This window comes from Dasypus novemcinctus, chromosome 15, assembly GCF_030445035.2.
Source record: "Dasypus novemcinctus isolate mDasNov1 chromosome 15, mDasNov1.1.hap2, whole genome shotgun sequence".
NCBI lineage: Eukaryota > Metazoa > Chordata > Mammalia > Cingulata > Dasypodidae > Dasypus > Dasypus novemcinctus.
Genome location: NC_080687.1, coordinates 18,727,568 through 18,735,093, shown reverse-complemented (window position 1 = coordinate 18,735,093; position 7,526 = coordinate 18,727,568). Strand labels below are relative to the sequence as shown.

Sequence of the window (7,526 nt, the reverse complement as noted above, 5' to 3'; positions counted from 1 at the left end):
TTTTCACCTATAGCCCACATAATTCTCAAAACTGCCCTCTAAGCATGAAGGGTCTGCTAAATCCATTACATCACAGAAGGAGTGGAGAGGAACTTCCAATTCTATTCTGCCAGACAATGAAAGGCTCAACTTCATCAGCTGCTCCTATACTTGATGCATCTGCAAATATTGCTATAGAGCAAGGTTAGAGTAAGAACTCCCTCACAGGGATTATAGCAACAAATAGCCCATTCTGATACAATCCTTTATGGCATTGTAGGAGTCAGGAGGGCACTATAATGTAATGGTTAAGAGCACATGCTGGGAAGCAGATGTGGCTCAAGCGATTGGGCTCCCGTCTACCATACGGGAGGTCCAGGGTTCAATTCTTGGGGCTTCCTGGTGAAGGCGAGGTGGCCCACGTAGGAAAGGTGGCCTGAGTGGAGTGCTGGCCCACATGGTGAGCTAGTCTGCGCAGGAGTACTGGCCTATGTGGTGAGCTGGCCCGAGAGGAGTGCTGCCCCACAAGGCAAACTGGCCCAAGCGGAGAGTAGGCACAGCAAAATGACACAACAAAAAGAGACACAGCAGATCAGGGCGCTGAGGTGGCATAAGAGATTGAGCACCTCTCTCCTACTCTAGAAGGTCCCAGGATCAGTTCCCAGTGCAGCCTAAAGAGAAGAGAAGCAGACACACAGAAGAACACACAGAGAGCAGGCAATGAGGGGGGTGGGGGCGTGGAATAAATCAATCAATCTTAAAAAAAAAAAAAAAATCACATGCTCTGGAGTCAGGCAGACCTGGGATCAAATCCAAGCTTGAAAACTTAAAAAAAATAGTCTTGATCACTCAACCTCTGTGAAACGCATTCTTCTCATCTGCAAAATGGGGATGATAACAATACAGGTGTTGTCAAGATGCTTAAATGAAAATAAAGTATATATTTTTTAAAACTTAGCACAACACCTATCACCTAAAAATTCAACAAACAGGTGTTTTCATCCTTAGCATGACGTCAGCAGATGATGAACTTTGGCAGGTTGTCTGCCAAAGCCCAGTCTTACAGGTCATGTCAAATGGTTTTGCAAGATAGAAATAACACTTTTTCTATTCTCAATTTGGTAATAACTATTCATTTAACATAGTTAACCTGTGTATGAAAGATGTTCCTTGAGAATTTTTCCTTGCTGACCTGGAAGTCGCACTGATATCTCTATCAAGAGAAGGCGGAAGTGCAGGCCAGGCCAAGAGATGATCCCCAAACCTGGGTTATCCAAGATAGAAAGGATGACTCGGACAGGTGGGAGACTCACTGAGAGATGGAAGTACCCAGCCTCTTGTCAAACAGCAAGAAAGCACATAGCCCACCTCACCTGTGTTTAAGAGCAAAGAAGAGTTCCTCACCGAGGCCCCCAAACCTCAAAATTCTATAATTTTTACCTTAGTAAAAAAATTTCTAACATCAACATTTGATGCCAAAAGACATTCTTTGAAAATCTTGGTTATTTAATGCAGATAGATCTTTTGCTGGCACACCGAACTTACGGCAAAGGATCATTAAAACCTAAGCATCTATCCAACAAAGGAATAATCACATCCACTACAGTCTAGAATGACTGACCAATGATGTTGAGATAATAAAGGAGAATTCTGGCCTGAATCTTTGCTGTGATCACAGAAGAGCAATACCATGATAGCTGTCACTCCTATATTTTTTTACTTTCTCCTTCAAGATAATTGAAATGTTTACGTAAACGGTGGTTCTTCAAGCACACTATAGGTTTCTATTACACATTTTTAAAGCAGTATATTTCCACAAATACAAAAATTACCAGTGATGGGCACATCCTAAGTATACCTTAACTGCAATGGGCCAAGCTTGTCCAAAAAAACTTTCACATTTGTTCCACTGCACAGTCCTTAAAATATTTTTGAGTGGCTCCTACATGTCAGGCATTTTTCACATATTTTCTCTAAGTTTATATTTTTTGCACATGGTAAAAACGTAACAAATTTTACCATTTAGCCTTTTAAATGTTTTTACTGTGGTCAAATATATATAAAATAAAGTTTGTCATTTTAACTGTCCTTAAGCATATAATTTGGTAGCATTAAGTACCTTTACAAGGTATAATCATCACCATCATTCATTTCCAAAACATTTTCATCACCCCAAACAAACTCTATACCCATTAAGCAATCCCTTCTCCTGACCCCAGCCCCTGAAAACCTCGAATCCATTTCCTGTATCTATGAATTTATTTATTCTATATATTTTATCTAAGTAGAATCATACAATATTTGTCTTTTGTGTCTTACTTATTTCACTTAGCTTAATATTTTCTAGGTTAATCCATGTTATAGAATGTATCAGAACTTCATCACTTTTTATAACTGAATATTTCTTTGTATGTATATACCACATTTGGTTTATCTGTTCATTTGTTGATGGACATTTGAGTTGTTTCCACCTTTTGGCTATTGTGAATAATGCTGCTATGAACATCAGTATGCAAACAAACGAGTATCTCTTTGAGACCCTGTTTTCAGTTCTTTTGTGTGTACACCTAGGTATGGAATTTTCAGGCCATATGGTAATTCTATGTTTAACTTTTTGAGGACCCACTGAAGTGTTATACACAGCATCCACACCATTGTACATTCCCACTAGCAATGCATGAGAGTTCTAGTTTCTCCACATCCTCTGTAACGCATCCTGTTTTTGTTTTGTTTTTTTTTGTTTTTTAATAACAACCAGCCTAATGATTGTGAAGTAGTAACTCATTGTGGTTTTGACTTGCATTTCTCGAATGACTAATGACATTATGTTTTCATATGCTTCTTGTCCATCTGTACCTTTTTTTTTTTTTGAGAAATGTCTATGTAACACCTTTGCCTATTTATTAATTAGGTTATTTTTTAATTGTTGAGATGCAGGAGTTTTTCTTATATTCTGGATAGTAGACCATTATCAGATAAGTGATTTGCAACTATTTCTTCCCATTCTGGAGGCTAACTTTTCTTTTTCTTGTCTTTTTATTCCTTGAATGATAAAAATTTTTTTATTTTCTTTAAGTCCAGTTTATATAATTTTTTCTTTTGTTGCTTATTTTTTTAGTGTCATATCACAAAGTTCACTCCCACAGTTTCTTCCTAAGAGTTTCATATTTTTCGCTATTATAATTAGGTCTTTGAATCATTTTGAGTTAAATTTCATATATGATATGAGGTAGAAGTCCAGCTTTATTCTTTTCCATGTGGATATCCAGATATTCCAGTACCATTTGTTGAAGAGACTATTCTTTCCCCTATTGTATGCTCTTGGCTCGTCAAAACTAAATTGACCATAGATATATGGGTTTATCTAAATTCAGTTCTGTCGCTCTTTATGCCAGTATGACACCTTTTTGATCACTTTACTTTTGCAAGTAAAATTCCAAATTGGGAAGCTATGAGTTCTCCAATGTTTTTCTTAGTTTTCAATACTTATAGCTATTCAGGTGCCACTTCAATTCCATATGAATTGTAGATTCTGCTTTTCCATTCCATTCAAAATGAAAAAGTACTGTGATTTTGATCTGAGATCACACTGAATCTGTAGATAATGTTGGGAAATATTGACATCTTAATAATATTGTCTTCCAATCTATGAACACAGGATGTCTTTCCATATATTTCTATTTTCTTTCATTTCTGTCAGCATGTTTTATAGTTTTCAGTATACAACTCTTTCATTTCCTTGATTGAATTCATTCCTAGGTATTTTATTCATTTGGATATTATGCAAATGAAATTTTCTTAATTTGCTTTTGCATTGGTCATTGCTAGTCTATAGAAATACAACTGATTTTTTTTTTTTTTTTTTTTAAAGATTTATTTATTTATTTAATTCCCCCCCTCCCTTGGTTGTCTGTTCTTGGTGTCTATTTGCTGCGTCTTGTTTCTTTGTCCGCTTCTGTTGTCGTCAGCGGCACGGGAAGTGTGGGCGGCGCCATTCCTGGGCAGGCTGCTCTTTCTTTTCACGCTGGGCGGCTTTCCTCACGGGCGCACTCCTTTCGCGTGGGGCTCCCCCACGCGGGGGACACCCTTGCGTGGCACGGCACTCCTTGCGCGCATCAGCGCTGCGCATGGCCAGCTCCACACGGGTCAAGGAGGTCCGGGGTTTGAACCGCGGACCTCCCATATGGTAGACGGACGCCCTAACCACTGGGCCAAAGTCCGTTTCCCTACAACTGATTTTTGTTTGCTGATCTTGTCCCTAGCAACTTTGCTGAATTTATTAGCTGTAATAGTTTTTCTCTGGACTCTTTAGGATTTTCTATATATAAGATAATTTTATCTGCAAATATAGTTTTACTTCTTCCTTTTCAATTTGGATACCTTTTCTTTCTTTTTTTGACTGATTGCTTTGCCTAGAATTTCCAGTGCAAAGTTGAATAAAACTAGTAAAAGTAAGACTCCTTTTCTTGTTCTTGATCTAATGGGGGAAAGCTTTCTTGAGCCTTTCACCAGTGAGTATGATGTCAACTGTGTTTTCATTGTATAGGACCTTTACCATGTTGAAGAAGTTTCCTTCTATTCCTAGTTTGTTGAGTATCTTTATCATAAAAGAGTGTTGGATTTTATCTGCAGCAATTGAGATAACCATAAGATTTTTTATCTTCACTATATTAATCTGGTATTTTACATTCACTGGTTTTTATATGTTGAAAACTCCTTGCATTCCTGATATAAATCCCACTTGGTCATGATGTATAATAGCTATAAAATGCTGCTGAATTCAGCTTGCTTGTTTTGTTGAAGATTTTTGCATTTGTATTCATAAGAAATATTGTCTTTATTTGGCTGTGGTGTCAGGGTAATGCTGGTCTCACAGAATGAGTTAAGAAAGGTTTCCTCCTCTCCTTTTTTTTTTTTTTTTGGAAAAGGTTGAGAAAGACTAGTATTAATTTTCATTTGAATATTTGGTAGAATACAGTAGTGTAGCCATCTGATCCTGAAATTTTCTTTGTTGAAAGGTTTTTTTATTCCTGATTCAATCTCTTTACTTGCTTTAGGTCTAGTCAGACTTTTTTTAAAGATTTATTTATTTATTTATTTTTATTTCACTCTCCTTCCTCCCCCCCTAGTTGTCTGCTCTCTGTGTCCATTCGCTGTGTGTTCTTCTGTGACCGCTTCTATCCTTATCAGCGGCACCAGGAATCTGTGTTTCTTTTTGTTGCGTCATCTTGTGTCAGCTCTCTGTGTGTGTGGTGCCATTCCTGGGCAGGCTGCACTTTCTATCGCGCTGGGCGGCTCTCTTTACGGGGCATACTTCTTGCCCCTACATGGGGGACACCTCTACATGACAGCACTCCTTGCACGCATCAGCACTGCGCATGGGCCAGCTCCACACAGGTCAAGGAGACCCGGGTTTGAACCACGGACCTCCCATGTGGTAGACGAAAGCCCTATCCACTGGGCCAAGTCCGCTTCCCAAGATTTATTTTTTATTTCTCGCCCGCCCTGAGTTGTCTGCTCTCTGCACCCACTTGCTTTGTGTTCCTCCGTGACTGCTTCTATCCTCATCAGCGGCACCAGGAATCCATGTTTCCCCTTCTTGCGTCATCTTGTGTCAGCTCTGCGCGTGGGGCGCCATTCTTGGGCAGGCTGCACTTTCCTTCGCACTGGGCGGCTCTCTTCACGGGGCGCGCTCCCCACACATGGGGCTCCCCTACGCAGGGGACACCCCTGCATGACAGGGAACTCCCTGTACGCATCAGCGCTGCGCATGGGCCAGCTCCACACGGATCAAGGAAGCCCAGGGTATGAACTGCGAACCTCCCATGTGGTAGGTGGACACCCCATCCATTGGGCCAAGTCAGCTTCCCCAGATCCACTTTTAAAAGGTTTCTTATGAACATTACATCAAGCCTCTTTTCAAACAGAAGAATATTCTCAAATTCTTCCTCAAGTAAAAATAAAACCTCCATTCCAGTAAATGGTAATAATACATGAAATTACAGTAATCCAGACACTTAAAAGGACAGCCAAGAAGTTTTCCAACGGCTTATTAGAAAGAATGTAGACATTTAAAAAAATTCCCACTGTCAAGAGCACAAATTGAGGTTTTTCAGCCCTGGCATAATCTGAATTAAAAAAAAAAAGAAACAAAAAAAATCCAATCATGTATTTAACATCTTTTTTACTCATTTGCCATACTGTCAGTGCAAATACAAATTTGATCTAATATACACCCTCAAGCAACATTATACAGTAAACAATACAGAACATACAGGCTTCAAAAACCATCTAAGTTAGGGCATTCACTAGTTTTAGCTAAGATACATCTGGAACATTGACAAGTGATCACTTACATACAATAATGTGAAGTAAATTTTTTGGAAAATGAAACTTTAATGGAGCAACCCTGAAGAATACACCAGAGGAATAGCAGGTTAACAGTTTAAGGTGTCAGCCAATTTGTTTCAGCCACTTTGAGTCCCTGTTTTAAAATCTAAAATTTGGTTACTTTTCTCTAAACTTCCCATCATGCCAGTATCAACGTTATGAAGAAAGGAGACTTAGGTGAAATGTTATTTGTTCCTGCATAAGGTTACTGCCTTAGCAGACTTAAAATTGCTCCATACAAAAGTATATATCAACCCTTAGTAAAACAAACAGCTTGAAAAAAATGGATTAAAGGAGGCAAAACAGCATTTGCCTTTAGAGCTATCAACTCAGAAGTTCTATCAATAATGAAATCTTGCAAAGAAGTTATTTTTCTTTCTCAAAATCCCAGTGATGACAACATTCCTTACTCCGGATCTGGCATTTTTTCATCATCAGTGTCTTATGAATCATCATCTACCCCATGTACTTCTGGTAAATCTACATCCTCATCACCACCTATTTTGTTCATCATCTCAGAGAAATGGTCAAAATTAGACATGTCTTCATCTGAATCATCTTCCCAGTCTTTCCAATTTTTAAAGTCCAAACTAAGCCAATTCAGCTTTGCCCGTTCTTTTGTTAACCTTGGCCATGACTAGCCAGATTCTCCTTTTCGTAAATAACATAAGATCAATCTGTCCATTCTTTTATGCTTGGAATCATTTGGATCAATTCAATGGAAAAGATCAATTTCATTTAAATGTTTAAAATTATCACTTCCTCCAAGACAACTGAATGTAAGTTTGGATTTTTCAAAATTTACATTAACATCTTTGTTGTCTTCAACACAAAATTCAACCAAGACATAATCCCTTCCATTGTACCACTTTGCAGGAGCAGGCTGCAATGTGATCATGGTTAGGGGCCGGCGAGAGGGTGAGCGGGCGGGCCAGCCTCTCTAGCTGAAGCTGCTGGAGAGTCCAGTCCTCTAGGTGGCAAATCCAGTGTTTTCTCCCTGTCATGGCCTCTTCACACTTCCCTCAAGTGACAGTGGCCTGGGTCCCCATAATGCGCCTGGTGGAGAGAGCCAGCTTATAGTTTTCAGGCTGAGAAAAATGTCCAAATCAAGGCATCATCAAGGCAATGCTTTCTTCTGAAAGACTGGCAATTCATGG

General features: G+C 39.1%; 1 pseudogene; it reads right to left on the bottom strand.

Annotated features, from left to right (window-relative positions):
* Positions 1-6,775: 6,775 nt before the first annotated feature.
* Positions 6,776-7,267, bottom strand: LOC101429809 (prostaglandin E synthase 3-like; annotated as a pseudogene).
* Between the last annotated feature and the right edge of the window lie 259 nt (positions 7,268-7,526).